General features: G+C 47.7%; 1 protein-coding gene across 2 annotated transcripts in view; it reads right to left on the bottom strand.

Moving 5' to 3' along the window:
- Positions 1-16,590, bottom strand: part of EXD3 (exonuclease 3'-5' domain containing 3) — a gene marked incomplete at its 3' end in the record, with an annotated part of 212,792 nt that extends 196,202 nt beyond the window's left edge. The window contains exons 1-3 of one of the 2 annotated variants that reach the window (XM_082295347.1): positions 16,041-16,164; positions 14,892-14,951; positions 13,404-13,470 (exon numbers count right to left, since the gene is read on the bottom strand). Of the gene's footprint in view, positions 1-13,403; positions 13,471-14,891; positions 14,952-16,040; positions 16,165-16,470 lie in introns of those variants that run through there. The other variant, XM_082295346.1, reaches the window with a different exon arrangement.
- Positions 16,591-16,726: the final 136 nt, after the last annotated feature.

Raw genomic sequence — 16,726 nt, 5'->3', positions numbered from 1 at the left:
CTCTGGCTGTACAGATCCTGGGCTGAGCAGCCCTGCAGGGCACAAACCCACAGCAGATGTCAACCTTCACTCCCTCCCAAGAACTTCTCACTCCCCTAATCCAAAAATGTAGTGCCTGGTCTCACTCCAGGCAATGGGAAGAGATGCAGGACTCAGGGCATCACTCACAGACCCATAAGCACTGCAGTTCTCCTGGACTGGAACACCAAGGGGAGGGGTGGCATTAAAAACAGGACCCCAAAGAGACTAAAGAATCCCATGAAACACCACACCACACACAGCACAGCAGCAGCAAGCCAACACTGAAACGTGAACATTGGCTAGGCACACAACTAGTTGATTCCAAGCTATTTTCCATTCTAGAAAAGGCATAAATCATTATAAACCAGGCTTGCAGAACCCCAACAGCAGGACTGTAATGCCCCTGTGATTTGAAATTGCTCATAATTTTACAAAACTTTATCTTGGTGGATATTTCCTTGATGGAAATTGCAGACTGAATTACTTGAGAAAATTCCTTCATAAGCATTTCCTCCATTTCTGAAACACCTATGTTTTCCATACCCGGATGTGGCTTTGCCGTTCTCATTAAAATCACTGAAAATCAGGCCAAGTTCATCTTGCTGTCACAAGGTACTGCTGAACAGAGCTCCTTCATCCTGCTTGTGCAGTGCATGCCAAGATGCAGGACTAGACTTGTCCTGTCACTTGTTACCACTTGTTACCTGGGAGAAGAGACTGACCCACAAGCTCCTGTCAGGGCACTGTAGAGAGCAACAAGGGAAAAGCAAAGCCTTGTCTCCATCCTGCTTTTGGAGCTTTGCACAGACACACCCAGGAGATGTTGGCCAACTTCAGCCAGGAACGATCAACAGGCTCCTGGGGCATCTCAAGGTTCTTCCCACACTCTGCAGGATTCTAGAACTGATTTCTTCTTGTACATAAAGGCCACAGAGTCTGCCTCAGTACTGGGCTCTTCTAACTTCACCCCACTGTTCCTATTTTGTTCACTTCTACCAGTGATGGAAAGGCTGGGAACTAGAAAGGAGACAAAATGAGACCTAGCACAATTTGCATTCCCATCTAAGCATGTTTTCACATGGAAGACAAGGAGCAAACATCCTCCATGACAGGACTCCCAGTAACTTCTTCCTGCAGTGATAAAATGGTTCAATTCCCCAGACAGAATCAAAAGATGGGTTGGAGTTTTACCTGCTCCAAGGGAAAAGGTGGGCGGACACGGGCTGAGCCAGGAGACAGAGGTGACTACTCCTTCCTGCCACTTACCCCTTCACCAACACTTTTATCTATGTCGGGTTTACCAGTGACTAAATCAACATAGAGCACATCTCCTCAAACTTGGCTTTTTCAGCTTCAAGTGTGAAATTAAAACCATCCTTGAGCAGGCCATCTGTGCAAGGCAGCCTATAGGAAACGGAGCTTGCACAGATGGGACTTATCACACACTCCCTCGTGTCGTATCAACACACCAGCTTTGCAAATCTGCCCTAAATAAACCAAAATTGACAACACATTTTGTCTGAGGCCAGCAGGGCTGTGTAAGCCTAGCATGTACTTGGCAGGGGCTGGATTGTTCTCCCCACTTTTAACAAACAACTCCCTCATAAATGGAAAACTTGTGAACGTTGAAGTCTTGTGCTGTGTTCAAATGTCTGGAGGATTGTGTTCAGCGAAGTCTCCTGGAGGGATCAACTAATCACCCTTCAAATTCCTATATAAGAAGCTGTAGGTTGCTTAAAAACTAGCAGGACATGACATGGCCTCCTCAAAATCCACAGAGGGGACAGACACTGGTCTGGAACATTTTCTAGTTCCATTAACTCTTCACCAACACATAAAAATAACACTTTAAAGATGTTTATTTTTACAAGTTACATTAGGTGAAGGATATAGCTGAACAATACATCTGAACACATGGAAATGCTTAAGCAGCAGCTCTATTTTCTGTCCAAGCAGTCTGTAGACAAACACAATAAACTGAAGTTACACAGATGACAACTCAATGTACTACATGAAAAAAAAGACAGAAAAGTGTGTTTTCATAAAAAACAAACTTTTTTTTTTTTTTTTTTTTTTTTAAGAGGAGCATCTGAGAGAGGAGGGAGTAGCTTGAAACAGGCAAGGACAAAAACAGTAAAATAGAGTTCAGGAGAATAAGGCACTGAAGAGGAGCCTTCCCAAGTCAGATCACACCTTCACCTGGCCAGTGCCATGTCTCAGAACAGGCAGCTGTGTCCCCAACACCTCCCCTGACTCTACAGCAGCCTGTAGTTTAAGATTTCCACATGCCAGGGCTTCTGTACTGGTACAACACAGACTTGTTGACCTTTCTTCCAAGAATGGATCCAGCCACTTCCCTGCAAACCATCGGTACCAGAGTCTTGTTGCACCAGCTGCCACATTGTACTCAGCAGGCAAAGCAGTGTTTCCTTTTCTTTTTCCTAAACTTCCACTTTATGTCCATACTTCTGGTTAGGGAATTAAGGAGAAATGGGAAACAACAGCTTATCTTTTGTCCCACTCCTGTGTTCAGGCCTAGATGTTCTGCATTTGCAAACTGCCCCAGGATGTGTTCCTGGGGGGGGCAGTACCTCCTTTAGCCACAGCTTTCTCACATGTTTCTCCACATTTACTGTCACAGAGTTTAACCCGCTGGTTTGTGTTCCAATCACACAGGACCAGAGGGTGGGTACTTTTGCAGCTTTAGATCTGACTATGCCAACGCTTTGAATTTGCTCAGACTTTGTTATTTCTCCATCCATTGGGAAGCCACAGAACCTGCCAGGGCATTCTCCAGCACTGACTCAGCACCAGAAGGAAAACTCTGAGTCTCCTGAAACTCCCCTGCCATTCTCGTGGTAACCACTCTGGGGTAGAACAACCATCACTGCTACACATTTTGTTACCTTTTAACCAGCCACTGGTTTGCTAGAGAACATCCTCTTATCCCCAGGAAAGCAGCTGCTCTAAGATGCTGTGACACAGGACCATGCCAGAAGCTGTTAGAAAATCTGAGGATACCACACACACTGGAACACTCGAATCCAGATGTTTGTCCTTGAAGATTCCTCAAGTGCAACTTCCTTTTACAAAAGACAGGCTGACTCCTCCACATCCATATAAAATCAAGTGCCAGCTCATGCTAATCTATATTATTCCTTTGACAGTGCTGCACAATACAAAGCCACATTTCTGTCTGCTGCTCCCCAAGCTCCATGGAACTCTCCTTCAAGTTGGCATCATATCAGCCCTGTCTGTTTTCTAATAGGAGTGAGGAGGTTTTAATGGAAAGGTTGCATATAAGTGTTAATTATTTAACAGTTCCTTCTCTGACTCCTTCCTAGGCTCTGACATCCTGGTCCCTGTAGGCAGGTATTGCTCACTGTGTTCTTAAATTCTTAAATTAATAGTTGGGTTTGAGATGGGTCCCAGTAAGGAAACCAAGCATAACGTAGATGCCTCAGAAACTCAGTGTTTCCTTCTGCTTCACCTCCTGAATTTTCACACCCTGATCTCCATGGGGTTTTTCAAGCTTTTAGACAAGCTTCTTATTCCCAACATATTTGGGAAAGAACTGTTACTTTTTATACTTTCTGAAAGCCTTTGAAAGTGTTTATTCTTTTCTATCTTCCTCACTTGGTCATGACTTCAGCTTTTGGAAGGATGCCCCTGCCTCTCCAGCCTTCCTTCCCTGCTGCTTCCCATCAGAACTTCTCTCTCACAGCAATTGATAGAGTTGAGGCATTTCCTCTCCAGCACAGAGCCTTTAAATCAGCTTCAGCTCGCTACAAAGGTTTCACCCTTGTCACTGCTCCTTTCAGTTTCTTTTTAACCTGCTGCCTCATTCTGATACATTTTCCCTTTGCAAATCAAGGGATTTCACTTCTGCAGGATCTGTAAGTACACTTGTGTTCACTGGCAGTACAATTCTATACCAAGTTGTGCACAATTCCCAGAAGAAAGTCAGAATTATCTTCCCCTCTCTAGATTCCCTCACCAGATGTTTCCCAAGGATGTCATTCTTGGACTGGGGTGCCAGTTTTCTCCCATTGTTTTTCCTATTTTAAAGCTCCATAGTCCTTATAGTTCTATACTTTTCCTGTCTCAAAAAGCAGGTATTTCAGCTTATTGCTTGGTTTATCATGCTGAGTTTTCTGTTTGTTCTACAGAAAATGTGAAAGTTAATTATGCTTCAAGAAAGGTAATTAACACTTAGCTATTATTCATCATGTAAGTACAGAATAATTCTTTGCATTGCTTTTATTTTGTTGTCCTTAATAAATACATAAACATCCAGAAAGATAAATCCACAGGACAGATCCAGATCTGCTCATACCATGGAATTAAAAATAATTGCTCTCTTTGGAATTTCAGAATGAAATACATCACTGAATGAAACACTTTCTTTAGAACCTCAAAGAAAAGCAAGAAATGACAGGGCCTTGCAAGCAGTTTATTTTCACTGCTCACTGAAAAACAACTGTGACAGTTATTTAACCTCACTCAACTCTTCCTGTTGACTTTGATGCTGATGATGTTTGACACCTCCAGCAAGCATGCCAGTAAGAAAATAAGCTACAACTGAAAACTTCTCATTAAGTATGATTTTGTTTTTTAAACACCTGTTATGGGAATATCACTGCCTTTTAACTGCAGTGGGAAACGAGCAAGGTAAAGAAATTGCTGAAGACCTGAATGCTGGACAGAATGGTACAGATGGCATCTTTATGTCAAAGGCTAAATCCTCACAGAACAAAAGACAGAGTTACTGGAGAGAGAACAAAAAGCATCAGCCCTAGTATTGCACACACTGATCAAACACGTCAGCTGACTGTACAGAGGTAAAAATGGGATTTAGGTACCAGTCACTATTTCAGTGCTACTGCTCCTCCAGCTGAGCCCCCCATTTCCCTGTCCCTGTCCCTGAAGCTGCTGAGGTTACAGAAACAAAGATCCCCTTACTATGCTTGCACTTTCACAGAATCCCCTGAGCTGGAAGGGAACCACAGGGACCATCCAGTGCAGCCCCTGGCCCTGCACAGACCCCCCAACAGCCCCACCCTGGGCATCCCTGGCAGCGCTGTCCAAACACTCCTGGAGCTCTGGCAGCCTCGGGGCCGGGACCATTTTCTGGGGAGCCTGGGCAGTGCCCAGCACCCTCTGGGGGAAGAACCTTTCCCTGCTCTCAGCCTGAGCCTGCCCTGGCCCAGCTCCAGCCGCTCCCTGGCTGCTGTCCCTGTTCACCACAGAGCAGAGAGCGGAGCTGCCCCTCTTCTTCCCCTCGCCAGAAGTTGTAACTGCAATGAGTCTCGCCCCAGTCTCCTCTTCTCCAGGTTCACTTGAGCAAGAACTACTGCCTGCTCCTCTCAATCACACCAGGGAAGCCACAGAACCTGCCAGGCCATTCTCCAGCACTGACTCAGCACCAGAAGGAAAACTCTGAGCCTGCAGTTACACATTTTCCAGGGTCTGAGAGTACAATATCCAGTCATGAGAACAGAGAAAGGCAACATCCTAGCAAGCCACACCCCACCACTTTTTACAGCCTTTGTTACTCAAAGGAGTAACAGTAATCCTGGGATGGGCTTTCCATCCCAGCTCTGAGCATGGCTGCAGGGACAGTGCCTGACCCACCTCACATGCACACAGAGCTCTCCTGTTCAGGATTCCAGTATGTTTGAGCTCACACCCTCATTTCCCATGGACCATCAAGCCTACCCTGTAGGATAACACATACCAGAGGTGGCAAATTACCATCAAAATAAAGCAATGTACAGGACACCCTGGGAACAGGTTTGAGGGAGAGGGGAAATGTTTTACATCATCTCCCAGAGTAAGCTGGAAGGAATTCCCGATGCTCAGGACAAGGGAATTGGTAATGAGAGAGAAATAAATTCTTTCACCTCTGGGTTGAAATCCAAGTCAGGCTGGTAGTAGCCAAGACCCATTAGCTCAACATCTGCTAGTTGTTTGGCAGCCCATGTGAAGTGAGTTATATTCCTCAGTGTCCGCATCCCAGTCCCACTAATTGGCACCACATTGGCAATCTAAACACAGAGGTTAAGGTCTGAGCACACAGCAGGCAGCGACTCCGAGATCAGGCAGCTTCAGTTTTGAGGACACATGTGATAAATTATACTTTTGGTATATGGAACTCCATTTAATTGCCCCGCCATCCTGTTCTGCCCTCAGAAAAAAATTGTAAATCCAGGCAAGCCAGCAAACTGTCAGCAGTGCCTTGTCCAGAACACAGCTCCCGCAGCAGTAACACACATTACTAGGTCCACTACTAGTCAAAGCAACTTAAACAACTGCTGAGATTTTAAGCGAAATGCTGTACAACATGAAGTCAAGTATGAGCTAAAGTGTTTGGATAATAGTTACCAATATCCATAAAGAGTATCTTTCCCTCAACTCCAGTTTTAAATGCAAAAATGCAACTCACTGAAAAGGCAGTAACAATATAATCCTATAGATCCCAAATAACAAGGCTCTTTTCTTTTTGTCTTTCCTTCTTCTGCAGCTTTCCAACAAAGAGCGCACAGGAACAAAGCTGATTTGAAAACAAGACCCATTAACTTCTAGAGAATTATTCTTATTATTGCCCCATGGTAGAACATTTCTGTATGAGGACAAAAAAAAGCTGTTAGCTCTTAATACATAGTAATACAGGAAAATTGATTTTTCATATCATCTGAATATGGCAGCATAAAAGAAGTCTGAACTATGAGGGAAGGAAACTCATGTTACAGTTTAGAAACTGTTCCTGATGTTTACACATCACTTCAGTTTAAAGAACTGCTTATGATGGGAACATGATGAAAGCTGCTGAGCATGAAAGGAGATGGAAATGAAGCCAAAAGAAGCATCTTTGCCGGAACTCTACAAGAAAAGAGAATCAGAGTCAGTTAGTTTGGGAGGGACCTCTGGAGCTTTCGAATCCAATCAGCTGCTCAAAGAATGGCCAACTTCAAAATGGGATGAGGTTGCCCAAAGGTATTTTAGATGAAAGCACAACATAGTACAGTGCCCTGCAAAATCCACCTACAAAGAAATTTTTCTTGCAAGCCAAATCCCCTCCTCATTTACCACTGCTCTGGAAATGATTGCATTCTAAGCTGTTCTGAGAAGCAATAGGGCCAGCTGCCATCAGGAACAGTGATACACTGCAAAGGCAACAAACCTAATCTGAGTACCCAGTAGGACCAGGGGTTGGAGAACTTCAGCTGGTAGAACGCAGACTTGAGGACAGGTGACTCTGAGAGAGCTTGCAAAGTCCAGTCCTCCAAGATTTGTGTTTTATCTGACGTTGGGGAGGTATGCTCAGCCTGGGAGAAAAAGGCAGCAGTGGCATAAGGCCAGTGAGCACGAAAACAAACCAGCCCCCCATCTGCATTCCCCAGCCACGCTCCAAGGAGGGGGTTTCCTTCTTGTGCAAGGAACACTCGAACAGTTTACAGCCAGGGGGTTGATTGTCTCTCAGCTGCCTCATACAGGAAGAGCCTGCTGCTTTGGCACAGCTCTACCAGCACTGCCTGGCTCTGCCAATGCTGCCTGGACTTCTTATACAGGCAGGTAGTGACAGGACAAGGGGGATGGCTTCACACTGCCAGAGGGTGGGATTAAATTAGAGATTAGGAAGAAGTTCTTCCCTGTGAGGCAGGGAGGCCCTGGCACAGGGTGCCCAGAGCAGCTGGGGCTGCCCCTGGATCCCTGGAAATGTTCCAGGCCAGGTTGGATGGGGCTTGGAGCAGCCTGGGACAGTGGAAGGTGTCCCTGCCCATGGCAGGGGTGGCACTGGATGGGATTTAAGGTCCCTTCCAATTTAAATCAGCCTGAAATTCTGTGACTCAAGATGGACCAAGGGATCTGTCTGATAGAGCAAGAGCTCTCCTTCCCCAGAGCTCCAATATCCCTGCCAGGCTATCCCTGCATCTGCTTCTGGCAGCAAGGACACAACCTTCTTTTCCCCTTCACTATTTAAGCCTTTAAGGTGGATCTTTTCTTACTCTCTTCTATACTTTTGGGAAGTAGAATGGGCTCATGCCACATTTTTTAAATGCCAGACCAATTCCTTCTGTTTCAAGACACGTTATTAGCAGCTTCTTTTAAAATCACACCACTGCAAATGATTCTGTTGACACTTGAGGCAGGAGCTGCTGTGCTGACACCTGCAAGAGAATTAAAGGGGGCTGTGATGACTGCCAGGGGTCCAGCACAGGCTGGAAGGAACCAGGCTGGCACCAAAATCACCAGTACTGGAACTGCTCTGCCTTTGGCCACATTCAGCCCCCAAGCTGCCAGCTCAGGAGGTGCTGAGGTGCTTCAGCACTAATCCCTGAAGCTGCAGGAGTCAGTGGGGTGAGAGGGACAAGGAAAGGTTATCATCAGTGAGCTGCTTCACTGAGCAGCTCTCACATGCACTTCTGAACCCTCAGGCAGGTATCAAGAAAGCATTTATACTCAAAATAAATGTTTTCTCACAAAACCAAGTACAGGAATAATACCGAACTCATGAGTTTCCTGAGAGTAATTCCTCTCCATTTAGAAAACAGAAGGGGTCCAAGAAAGAACTTCTCTGCAGGGGAGGAAGGCAGGAAGGAAGGAAATGTGTATTACATACACCTCTAGATAAGTTCCCCTTTAAAAAAAAAAGGAAGGAAATTAGAGTTAACTAAAAAGAGCATGTTTAGCATCACTGCACAAGCTGGGGAAAAAACCTCGGAAATCCTGGCTAAAGATAATGCTGCCTCCTCCTGTCCCTGCCGGGCTTGCCACAGTCACTGCCCCAGGCAGATGGGAAAGGGCCATTTTTCACCCTTTTATAAGCACCACCACTTTGAAGTTACAAATCAGAGTCACCATTTGCTGATTATCCCCCCCTATGTCATCCTATGTTTCTTTGTAACAAGGCTGTTAAAAAACATGTGTTTTCACTTTTTTTTTATTATTATTAAAAAAGGATAACTCAAAGATGAGTAGAGACAAAGGCTCTGTTGATACAACAACATGTGGATTAAATCTGAAAGGAGAAAGAAAGCTGTTCTAATAAACTGACAATCCTGCTCAGAGGCCTTACATCCAGATTAGTGTAATAAATCATGAGGAAAGATTTCTCTTTGGCTGAAACAACCATTTATTTAGGCATGGAACGAGAGTATTTTAAAATTGCTCTGGACATTGTACACAAAATACTTTCTTCGTTTTTGTTCTTTTTTGTTTGTTCATTTTCTTGTGAGTTTTAAGCATATACCCAAAGTTTTGCATTTGCTTTACTTAAAAGCTACCAAAAAATTACTTTTTGGTGCTTAAACCTCTGACAAATCAGCCAGACAGCACCATTGGGCTCCTACAGAAACAAGAGGAAAAAAAAGGAAGGAAAAAGTTGTTCTTGCTCCATTACATCATTACATTAGGCAGAAAACTGCCCAAAATTCAAAATTTCCCTATTATGCTCCTCTCCTGTGTTTTTACAGTTGTATTTGTTCCCTTCACCTCTATTAGCAGGAGCTTTTTCACTCTTTTTCAAGCTGGACACACTCTGCACTATTGCTCCCTTCTCCTATCACACACAGTTTGTCCCACAGTGGCTGCTGAGCCCAGCACAAGAACCTGCCCTGTCAGAAGGTCAGTGTGGGGGCAGGGGAACAGCAGGGAGGGGCTCCAGAAACCCCCCTCACACCACCAGCCTCAAAACCCTGCTCAGAACCAGCACTGGGCCTCCAGATCCCCCCTGTGCTGCTGGGCAAAAATCAGGTTTTGGCAGAACTTCCTGAGTCCAACACTGGACTGTAACTATAGATGGGACTAAGAACTGCAGCCACTCCTGTTCATAAAAATCCCATTTGTACCTGGAGCTGATTTCAGAGCTAAAGCATCTACGAATTCCCTTCAACACATCGTGCTGTGGGGATAGCATTGGCCAACTCAGGCAAACACGTCACCACAGAACACAGCTGCTCTTCAAACAATGACAAAAACCAAAACAGCATCACCAGAAAAGGAAACTTTCAGTTCCACAGAGATGTTCTGTGAGAAAATTTCTGGGAGATATTACTCAAAACTGGAAGAAACTGTTTCCTACAAGCAGCCTGGAGCTCCTCTTAAGTATGGTCTGTAACATCCCTGGCTCCTGGATTACCATCATTTACCATCAAACTGTGGTAAAACACGAGAGGGACTTGGATATGGGATGGAGGATAACACTAAGGGGGTGAAGATTTTGGCTGAAGCCTCTGCCGCTCAGTGTCAGTCCTAAAGTCACTTACAGAAATCACAAGAGTACAAGAAACACTCTTCAAACCCACCAAAAACCACAGTCCCCAGTCCCACAACTGAAATGTTTTAAGCTCAGCAACTGTTTTTATCTCTGCCAAAGGAGTCCCTGTGCGCTCCATTCCACCTTAAAATCCATCTGCCAGCCAGACAAATAAAAGGTTCCTCAGAAATTCCAGCTGATGCAGTCACTGGAAAGCCATCCCAGCCTGCCTTGTCTGCTGTTGTATTCCCAGCTCCCTGAAAGAATCCAGGGGCCACACATCAGCCCTGGATCAGCACCAGCTGCTCTCTGACCCTGACCCACTCCCTCTGCCCAGAGCAGCTGTGCCACCCTCCCAGGAGAGCAGCGGGAGCTGGAAGTGCAGAGCACCTGCCTTTGTCCCTGGGCTCTGCCAGGATCCCCAGCCCAGACCTGCCTGCAGGGGCTTTCACCCTGTGCCATCAGCTGCCTCACAGGCTGCAGCATCTCCCCACAGCGCTGCTTCCCACATACCTGCAGTCACCCACATGGCTCAGCCAGCTCCTGCTGCCTCCTCCTGTGCTCTCCCACAGAGGGATGCTGGAGAACCCCTGAGCAGGAACAGCTCCGCTTTCTTCTACTCCAGGCAACCCCTCTCTGCCAAAAAGCTACCAAGGGGACAGAAAGTTCTGGTGGGACAGAAAAGGAAGGTGCAAGAGGAGATTAAAAACTAGGAGCAGAAAAAGAAGGCCTGACCAGTACTTTTTCTAATTATTCTGCTTTGATTGTGGAGAATGAAGTCTCGTGGCCAGCAGAGTTCATGGAAGCCCTGCACTGGGATCAGGACTCCAGAGAACGTGCTGTCTCCTGGCTGGAGCACAGAAGCTGCTTTGATAAACACTCCTGTGGTCAGTGTTTACTGTCCCTACCCCACAGACAATATGGCTGCTCCTTGGAGTACAGCTCCCTGGCAGGACACCCATGGCAGTCTGGAAGGCTGGAGCTGGTCAGTCAGCCGGACAGCTGGGTGCGTCCATAGCTGTCCCTGCCCTGCTCTGTGACCTGTCCCATCACCCCCATGCCACACCTCCTCTCCCATCCTGGAGAGGCACAGGAGCACCCCAAGGAGCGGTGACAGATCCCAGCTGCCACCTGCGCTGCTCCCACAGCACCACAGGGAATTCAGAGGCTGAGCGAAGCCATACCTTAAAGATGAGGTTTGTGCCCGGCAGGGATGGCTCCAGCCGAGGAAACACGGCCTGGGTTCTGCCAAGCCTCCCCAGGGCGGGGATGAGTCAGTGCTAATTGCTCAGAAAGCTGTTGGCTCCCACCGGTTTGGTATGGTTTTGTAAAAGCAAAACAAGGTATGTTTGGACAAAGGTAAGATTATGTTTGTGTTTACAGACAATCTGACTCCTGCATACAAAGAATGCTGTTCCTTGGACAAAAAACTAAAAATATCAGGAAATCAAAAGTAATGCAAATGATCTCGCTCTATAATCTTGCCAGAACAGAAGCACCACCAGCTGAACAATAATCATGGTCTTAAATTTGACTCCTCTGACTCCTGCTTTGTTCAGTATTTTAATTATATTTTTAAAAAATTCTAAACCACTTCAGATTTCAAAGCACTTTTTTATACATTGATTAATTCTCCCAAGGTAAAAATCATTATCCTCTTTTTGACAGAAAGAAAGTGAAAGGAGACACAACAAACTATTTGTCAAAGGCACAGACAGAACTGGTGGAAGGGCTGGTACTAAAACCCAAGAGTTTCTGACCAAGAGTTTCTGAAGCACCTTATCTTTTTCTCCAGAATTTACTTTTTAAAAGACAATAGCAACCAAAAAAAAAGTCCCAAAATGGATATATGTTTAGGATCAGGGCAGTTTATGGGGTAAAGGCCATGAGAAAAGCATGTTCATTAATTCACACTTGGAAAACTGCAGTGAATTCTCTAATAAATTGTTGCTAGGTTCCATATAGAGCACAAGCATGAAATCAGCCCACAGCACAAGCCGTCTTGCCTTGGACCATCAGTACCCAGGGTAATCCAGCTCCAGATTCCCACTTTCTGCTCTGGGGGTGAAGGACATCCGCAGGAGGATTTCTCTGGAGAGCTGGTGGGGAATGTGGCTGCTCGCTCCCGTGGCTGGTTCCAGAGTGCCCTCTAACGAGGCTGCAGCTGCATTTCACACACCCAGGGACACCAGGAAAACCCAAAACGAGCCTTGTTTCCGCTTGAAAAGGGGGAAGCAGATGAGAGACACTGACTGGTGACTGCTCCTGCACAGACATTTTACACTGCCCCGCAAGCCCTCGTTGGTAAATACCTCAGTAGGCAGCAGGACTATAGAGAAAGATGGGAAAATTCACAGTTCTCCCATTCCAAGAGAAGAAAAGATACTAAGTCAGGTGACAGTTAACCCAGAACAACTTTTTAAGATAAACTGAGTTTTACACAATCTGTAAGGAATTGCTGGATAACTTTTTAACATATGTAGTTAAATCAAACTTTACAAGAATAAGTTAATATCATCCATGAGGTTCACATATCAAAATGGAATCTGCTTGAATATATTCCTTAATACACTGGTGTACCATAAAATAGTGACTCTTGGGTCTGCACCCAAGAGTGCTGGTGAAACAGGACTGACCACAAGTTCATCCAGCAGACACATGGTTTATTGCCCAGTTCCCTTTCACCCACTCACGTAAACTGATAAACCATCCTGCAAACCAAGGAAGTTCTTAGTGAGAAACAAACCCCACGCCAATCTCAGAACAGAAATTCACTGGAATAATCTCAGCATCACGCTGTCAGATCAGGCTGTTCCTTCCCCTTAAAGCTGTACCTACAGCTATGCCAGGAGAGCACAGCTGCTCAGTGTAGGCTCACAAGTCACAGCAGCTCCTCTGCAGCTCCTGCCCCCTCCCTCCCCGTGTCCTGCACCAAGGCATCCCACTCAGTGTCCCTCAACACCCCAGCTGGGAGCAGACGGTGCAAATGATCCTTTCCCAAGCTCCCACAAGACAGAACGCAAAGGGGCAGAAGTTCCTGAAGCTGCACTGCCCCCATCCTGCCAGATGTGTGTCAGAAGCCTCTGAACAGACCAGGCAAACTCAGCCCAGGCGGCAAACTCACCCCGAGGGAGGGCGGTGACGGCGTCAGCTGCTGGGCGATGTCTGGGGGATCCCACTGCCACCAGGAGCTGTGGGGAAGCAAACAGGCCTGTGAGAACTTGGCACACGGGCAACTCAGCACCTCAGCCCCACGGTCCCCTGCAAGCGCCTGGCTGAGTGCAGGCTGGGAAACAGACATTGGGAGGCATCAAATTCTTCCTTGAACCCCTCTCGCATGCTTGCCAACTTCTTGACTTCTTGCTAAGCATCTTTACTGTAATGTTAACATCATGAGGTGCTATGAGGGTGCTCCTCTCCCATTCCCTGGGGAGCCTGGGCAGTGCCCAGCACCCTCTGGGAAGAACCTTTCCTGATATCCAGCATAACCCTCCAGTGGCCCAGCTCCAGCCGTTCCCTGGCTGCTGTCCCTGTCACAGAGAGCAGAGGTCAAAGCTGCCTCTCTGCTGCCCCTGGGAGGAGCTGCACATTTCTTCGAAGCCTTCCCTCACATCCTTGGCAGAGCTGGAGATATCATAAAGAGGAAATTATTTAAATGCATGAAATCCATGTGGAGCTTGGGTCTCTCTCGCCCTGGCTCAGTAACGTGGGACAAGGACCACGGCAGTGCCCAGCTCAGTGACCTGCACAGGAGCCAGAGCTCACCTGTGCAGACACACCCGCAGCTCTGCTCCCCCAAACACACTCAGGGACTGAAGCACTGGACACAGAATTTGGCTGCAATATTATGAGAGAAAAAAGAGGCTTTGATGCATTTTTTAAGTCAGTCACTACCACGATGAGCAGGGGCAGGTACAGCCTGCAGGAACAGCAGCTCCAGAGCAGGACACCAACAGGAACCACTCCTGAGATGTCAGTTTCAAATCGGTTTCTGTGCTGCTACTGTTCAAATGTTTACACAACATGAGACATTTTTTCCCTTTGCATAATATTTCCATTATCTTATTCTACTTTTTCTTCGTTAGCAAATTCCTTCTTCACGCTCACGGTGTGGTAAGTGCACAGAATACACAACCTAATCCACAGGATACTGGACAGAGAAGGCACAGAGCCCTCATGTTACAGGTGATCAGACAGAAGTTGAAGGATTTTTAACTGCTCCTGGTCTGATCAGATTCCAAAACACTTCATCTGTCTCTACCTTCATTCCCCACCTATTCCTCACACAGGAAACTGCAAGGAGGATTATTCTGTAAGAATTAGCAACACATGAATTTTTCTTCTGCTACAGAAGCAGTTGCCTCAACCCTCAAACAGGTCTGTTCCTGCTGAGAGCCAGCACCAAGGGCTGTGCCCAGAGCAACAGCCCAAGTGAGTGGCAAAGCCGAGACTGAAGAAGCTGTAATGACATAAGCAGGGTTTATTGCCTGATTTTCACCTGCAGCCCACAGAGAGGATCTGCCCCAGGTCTCCCAGCAGGGAGCTCCCAGTTTGCACAGTTGGGAAAAGGACACCCTGCTCCTGACCTCAAACACCTGGACAAGACTCTCACCTGCCAGGCTCAAGTTAATGCCTTTTGGGCACATTGCAACACGAAGCCTCCACGTGGATTCTGAAAGAACCAAAGACTTTTATCCTCTGGGAAAACAGCTTTCCAGACTTCCAGTATCCCACGTATACACACCCCCTTCTTTCAGTTTTCTGCACAATTTTTCAGACTTTTGTCACTGACATCTGCCATAGCTTCTCCAACACTGTATCAATTTCTTACACATTCACTCACTAAGAGATGAACATCTGAACCTTCAGGATGTTCAGCCCCTGGCACATGCCCTGTTTCTGTTCATGTATTTCTGTTCCTTAGCTCCTCTGTGACCAGCCCTCCCTCCAGTGCCCCTGGTTACCAAGGGAGCTGCTTGAGGAGGCTGTCAGACCACCAAGAATCCTCAGAAGCCACAAAAAATGTATTTTTATTTAAAAACATACTACACAGACTGTGGTGGGAAGCTGTCCTGGGCACCAGCCTTGGCATGGTACCAAGATCCTCCTGCCACTTGGGCCCACCCAACCAGGCAGGTCGGGCCCGGCCACAGCAGCAGCACCTTGTCACTGCCCAGCTGCCCTCGGTGCCAGCAGGACCTCGAACAGCAAAGGTCACAAACCTGCCTTGGGCTCAGCCAGTGACTGAACCAAGATGTGGGCAGTGCAGCAGCTGAGTCCCACTCATCCACGGCTTCCATTTAACAGCTGAGGCAGGGTTTGTCCTCAGGTCATTCCTACACTCTGTGTCACACCACCACCACCTTTGTTAAATAACCTGTCAGGCTGCACTAGAGTTCAGTTCCTCAGAAAATGCAAGTATGTGGTTCCAAGCACTCATCAGTTGATTTAGATGCTGAAATCCCTTCCCAAGAAGGAACACCAGCGGGGGGAATCTCATTTCCACGCACATGTGGTTCAGCCTTTAATTTCTACATTCATTGCACCTGCAGCATCTAATTACACACAAAATTTTACCCGCTCATTTTATTCCACTCCTGCTGCTGACATCGCGTTAACAAACTATCTTTCTTTTCCTAAAACACGTTTTATCTTTCTATGTGTGGACAACACTCGTGGTACTTCCAATTCCACTGACTCTTCTTTCCCATTCCCCACAACATTTCAAATCAGTAGCAGGGTGTTTAAAACTGAAACCCACCGCCGCCCGGCGCCGGACTGCCACGGATTCCTTTGGTTTGTTAACTTGTAGTTAACTCGCTCAAACCAGTGTAACTCCTGTTGATCGCGTCCCGCCGCTCCGCGCAGCTGGAACGTGTAATCCCTGTAATTCTGACCGCGCCCCCTCCGCCCCGCTCCCCGCACGCACGGGCTCCCTGCCCAGCCCCTCAGCCTGGCCCAGCCCGCTCCGCCCCGGCAGGCCCGGAGCCGCTTCGTGGCTTCATTTCGGCGCGCGGTGCGTACACCCGGAGCGGCCCCGCCGCGCCCGCCCGCTCGCCGCTCCTCCAGCGCCCGAGGCTCAAGGTCCGCTGCGCCGGTGCGGGCTCCCCGGGCGGGCCGGGGTCTCGCACGGCCCCGTTCCCTCCCGGCGGCCCCGCCCGGGCCCGCTCGGAGCCGCCCCTGGGACTCACCTGGCACCGGCCGGAAGCGCCCACAGCCACGGTCCGGCGCTCAAAGCCTTCCCCGCCGCTCCGCGCGGCAAACCCGAGCGCCTCCGGAGCGTCTCGCGCGCGGCGCCGCGCCCCCACCGGTCTCCTGTTCCGGGGCACTGACGCGCAGCGCCGGCAGGGGGCGATGTCGCCCGCGGCAGCGCGTGACCGGGGGGAGGGGGGGCTCTACCGTATTTACCAGACCACGGGGCCGGCTACACCTACCGTACTTACTGTA

This window comes from Coloeus monedula (assembly GCF_965178545.1).
Source record: "Coloeus monedula genome assembly, chromosome: 21".
NCBI lineage: Eukaryota > Metazoa > Chordata > Aves > Passeriformes > Corvidae > Coloeus > Coloeus monedula.
Note: the sequence above shows the minus strand (reverse complement) of the source record. Positions and strands in the feature narration are given on the sequence as shown.